Here is a 6,000-nt window from a genome sequence, read left to right on the forward strand (position 1 = left end):
GCACCATTTTTCACAGCAAACATAAATCTTTAGTTAGAACGGTATAAAGAGCGATAAAGCGGCTTTAATTTTATTGGCAATTATATTCAGACAACGTTCGTTTTCTCGATCACATAAGTCCAATCCCAGTATTGCTACAAACTTAGCAATAAACTAAACTGAACTTATAAACTGAATTCAGTACTCAATATGTACTATGCGGCGAATGCTATAGTTACATTGTCGTATTGACATCATTAAAAGAATTGTCTGATGTAAAGACATGATGTAAAGAACTTTGTTCATTACACCAAGAAATACAGATCAAGCTTAATCGTTTGTCAAAAGAGAGAAAATATTACTACCGAGCCCACCACCCCCTCCCTCTTATTTTAGAAACACACAGGATGTGATGGTCTAACGCAGGGTTTTATTTATGCGAACAATTGCAATAATACTTTTCAATACAATTTTGAGATCATTGTTCTTGGTAAAATATAAATATTACTTTAACTTTACGTGAAACGTCAAATGTAATATGCATTTAATATATACAAAAAATCATATTTTAAAACTATTTACTGCGCGCTTATATAAGTGACACATTGAAAATACGGACCATGGTTCTTACGTTGAATATCATTAGCAGTTGATCATCAAACGCCGGACGTGGACGTCTAATTATCAACTATCGTTGTTTTATATATTCGAAAATTATATTGACTTAACTTGTTCAAAGTATTTTATTAAATTGACTTATATATTATGATTCTTAAATGAGAGAGTGAACTGATAAATACGTGGGACGTATGCAGATAATTAAAAGTCTGTATGTTTATGATTGCATCCCAACAACATGCACATGTTAGATCAAACGTAAAGTAATAGTAGTTGAATTACTTGATGGCGTCATGTGCGTTACTAGATTTCATAGTAAAAACAGAAGTATGCATTGTATGTCTTACGCGAATCGTACTGAATCTGTCGGATATGTATCATTTAGAACGAACGGCGTCGAATCGAATTAGGACAAAATATACGATTACATAAGCAAGTGTATGCGCAGTCATTGCGGCAAATATTCAAGCCATGGTTTATAATCTCTGACATATTAATAAAACAAGAAAAGTTAATTAGATATGTCGAAGAACAATAAATCAAAGGAATATATAACGTATGATGTTACCAACAGTTAATAAAATATGTTTATTGTGAAGTCTCACTTCCATCCTTTAACGATGTAATCCATGCAATCAATAAGTGTGAACTATTATTCACGTTAATGAAATGATACGCATTGATTTATCAGTACTAGTACTTTAACCGCCCTTTATTACTTATAGTATTATTACCGCCTTTCTTGTGTGTTTGTCACGTAATTTCGTATTAACAATTTGATAATTGCATTAAATCACCATCCTCAGCTATTTACTGTAAATTACTTAAATGCTACGCTGGTGACAAACATTTCACCTGATCCACATTGCCATCAATATATTCCCTAATTGCCAATCTACGCATACATATAAGATATGAAAAATTGTAGTTTGATTTTTCAGAATATTATGTTAATAATGTGTAATTTCTAGAATTATATTTCCTTAATGCTGTTTAGCCGTACGAACTAGTTTATGTAACAATACACGACACTAATTTTGTAATTACAGAAGGGACACGATATACTCATTTATTTACGAGAGTATATTTCAAATAAAATTACATAAACATTATATGAAGATAATGCCTGTTATCACCTCCTAGTTTGTTTTATTGATCGCAAGTTTCTAATTCCCTATGAAATACTTGGGAATTCTGAAATTAAAACAATTGAATTCATTAGACTGTGATTCAACATGTGCTGGATTAATGTATCCATCAGTAATATAATATGTGGGCAAATGTATGTCATTTCACAATAATACTTTACATATATATGTTAAAAAAATGACAAAAAATGAGAACAACGTCGTTGATTTAGATGTGATTTTACAAAGCCTTGACCAACTGCTTCTGACGATTAAGTCGGTTGAAAACATTTCCAGCATAATCACTTGAATTAATTTCATTGTGCATACTATCGTATCATATTTCATTAAGAAATTGGTATAGATTTAACTTGATATTTAAGTTATTGAATCTCTACATACTATAAAGATTTATTATTAAACTGATATAGAATCCAATCCGATGTATTGTAATTTTATAACTGTTTTAATTAATCTTGTATAAGCAATTATAGTAGTCTAGACACGATACCGACGAAACAATGGTCATCTTATTACTTCAAGAGCCTATTTAGGCAAACCAATGTATGTTAGTTTCCCGCGGGGTAGTTTTATTAACGTTAACTTCATACTAAATAGTATTTTGCACCATACTTTGGTTGCAAAGGTTCAATGAAAACAAGATGAAACATTTGTTCAAAAATTGCAAGTTAATCTGAAATGTGAACGAAAAGCAATAACATATCGTGTCTGCATTCCAAGCTATTCCTGTTGAATATCTGTTGTTGGCATGGAGCTTTACGTGGATTGCTATGTAAACTTGGCGGTGTCGCAGTAAGTTTTTGCGGAATTATATCACCGTTTTTGTATGCAGGAAAATCATATATGTGTCCTTATTAACCTTATAACATACACAATATGTAAATGCAGTAGCACCAGCAGGAGATCATTAGTTGTATCACTAAAATATCCTATATCTAAGATTATTAACAAATTGCCATACAATGAGACACACGAAAAACCATGGTTCACCACATAACCAACAACCAGACAACTAGTATATCAAACAACTTGTATTCACAAACTCAATAAGCGGATAAATATGGTTGAATCAAACTTAAAGTACATGGTAATATATGTCATTAATATTTGTGAGCAAAACAGAAGATACTGTATGTTTAAATATTCATGTTGTTAAAGTCTCATATAATATACATTTTTTAAAGGATAATATATGAATGATAATTATTATTGATATAATACAGTTATTAAAATATACATGTTTCATATTATATTATTGATATCAAAATATTTTATCTACCCGCACTTCGCATATATGTTTAATCACAGTTTGATTACATATGTACACAAATGTTAATACAGAGTGGAGATACACGTAATTTCGCTTCTTTGTTGTTGTCTTGACTGATACTGCTGTTCGTATCGTTTCAGTAACATATATTAGACCCAACGTTCTTCTTTATGTATTTCAATTAGATAAGGAAACATAAATAAACAAATGATACATTATTTAATTGGCTTCATTCTTGCCACACGCATAAGGAAAATATTGCGTCGAACAAATTCCTTACCCCAGTAAATACGTTTTCTCCTTTCGAGAAAAAATGGAGTCAAATGTTTGTATTCAATCAACTATCAGCAGCTTAGGCGTTTACGAATTTTAAACAAAAATGCACATTTGCTATAAATAAAACCATGAACGTGATAACATTATAAAGACAGGGTCAATATATGTTTTGACGATGACATATGAAGATAAATAAACTGCGCATGCATCATGATATCAGTAAGGACAGACAAGGCATTAAATTTTGTAAGGAAGTTAAAACAAGTAGAATGCATATTTTGCTTACAAATTTCGATCAACGAATCACTGGTGAAATCGAGACCTTTTTAACCATGAAACAAGTAACACACTTGTATTGCTTAAAACGTTATTTTGCTGTCTAAACAAAAGCACGCGACAAACACAAATAGGTAAATATCGATAAGCTCATTGGAACGGTCAAACAAAAATGTGTGATTTCTTTACAAGAAACAGCTTATTCATAATGGATTTAATAATGTATGGTTACTTTTAATGCTTGGTTGTTGTTCTCGATTGTCGCTACATTTGGAGCCGTGAAGTAAGTTTGAAACGGGTGCTCTTTTGTAGAGCCCTCCCCTAACCGTGCAGCTTGTCCAGCAGACTCGTGCGTTAGGGCGATACTTTTTTCCTCAGATGTCCTGAGGAATATATGTTCCACTTGGTAAATGAGATGTTTGTTTTTTTTTCAAACCCAGAAAATACCTCAGGTAATTTAACGTTTGAGTACGAAGTTGTGTAGGATATTTGTTGAATCAAGATATGTGATTGATATACATGATAAGTCAATAAGTTTATGTGTTTTATAACCAGAATATAATATATTACAATACATATGCTCCACAGATTTTGAGTTTGTCCAGCCTGCGTAATTAACAATAACCTCTTTTTTAGTCACTAACGTTTCCGTGTATTTCAATAAACGTGACAACTCTCTGTATCTGTTCCTACGTACTCTGAAGTTTTGATTCTATCGAGACCAAGTAGAAGAGTATCAATTAACTATACCATTCGTCGGATAGCCCCTTTGTCTGGACACAGTGTGACCGTGCTCTGTGAAAAGTGGGTTTAATGCCTGTGCGTAAAGTGCCGTCCAGGATTAGCCCGTGAAGTCCACACAGGCTACTCAGATATGACACATTCAGCTTTTATGGTATTTGTCGTTTATAAAGATATTTTTAGCAAAAATAAAGTTTGGGCGGACATTTTCATCCCAGATTAGCCTGTGCGGACTGCACATGCATTAAACTCCTTTTTTACAGAGCACGGCCTATTTCAGTTTTCACAGACGACAGATACATTTCTAGTTGTGACAGCAAAACAGAGACTAATATTATGCGACATATGTGGGATGACAGTGTCAGATGATCAACACCTAACGTTGGCAGTTTTGGTCTGCTTGTAACATAATAAAAGGGCAGTATGAAGAAATATGCCGTAAGAAAACACCAGTGAATAGTAACCGTGTATGTTAATTTTCACATTACTTGGAACAGACCAACTGTCTTTTCCATGGGGAAATAAAGTGGATGATTCACTAATGAATCCGTAAGCTTCCTTGTTCATCCGGTCCAAAGGAAATGTGTTTTAAGTTCGCGTTGATTACTAAGCTGATACCGCGTGCAAAGAAATTAATCATCAAACTATAATTGCGTCATTATCATCACGTCATGTGTGCTTTTAAAAGATCGATCTAAATATGCGCCATTGTGGATATTAAACTTACATATATATTTATAAAATATTCCTTGTTCTGAATTTCAATTATGTTCTAAGGATGCATTTATGACATGAATACGATGAACAACAAATATACTGTTTAACCCATTTATGCCCAGTGGACTCTCCTATCCTTCTAAGTTGGATCAATTTATTTCCAAAATTAGGGATGTCTAGTATATTTATTTCTATATTTAGAATATTTCTTACAGAAATTTCTTAAAGCAAACAGCGCAGACCCAGATGAGACGCCGCATTATGCGGCGTCTCATCTGGGTCTACGCTGTTTGCAATGTCCTTTTTTCAGGACGCTAGGCATGAATGGGTTAATATATAACCAACTGTGTATTGCAACACCACACAAACAAAACACATTTCTCAGTTATCATTTATTAAAACATCTAAAACAAAGTCGCCTTTTCCCTTCTATGATTTGTGCTCGTTAAAACATCACAGTGTTTCAGTAGACAAAACACTTAAGATTTTAGAAAAGAAATATAATAGCTTATCAATGTTTCTGTATTATTTGTTACTTGTGTCTGTTTTTTTTGTTTTTTTGTTTTATTGTAATTAGATACACATTTACACGTCCAAACCAAGGAAACGATAACATATGCTAATTACATCATTCAAATAAAACAAATGCTCACAATGACGTTGTATTGACAACAGAAAACTGTTGCAGATTTATTAAGGTTATGTAAAATGATGATATTTCTTAAATTGTATCAATAGACAATGGGGACATATTGTGGCTCAATTCCATTTTCCTTAAGATGGCAAACGCATATCATACCGAGGAAATAAAGAGGATGACCTTTAACATTCTATTGAACATTCCACTACCGGAAAGTATTCTGTCGGATGATGTTGAATGATTTTCAGAATCGTCGTGACTTATTTGACGTGTGCCAATATGTCGTCTGATTCATAGCGCAACACAAATGAATTGACAATTGTCACGTATCGGAG

This window comes from Dreissena polymorpha, chromosome 7 (assembly GCF_020536995.1).
Source record: "Dreissena polymorpha isolate Duluth1 chromosome 7, UMN_Dpol_1.0, whole genome shotgun sequence".
In the NCBI taxonomy this organism is placed as follows: domain Eukaryota; kingdom Metazoa; phylum Mollusca; class Bivalvia; order Myida; family Dreissenidae; genus Dreissena; species Dreissena polymorpha.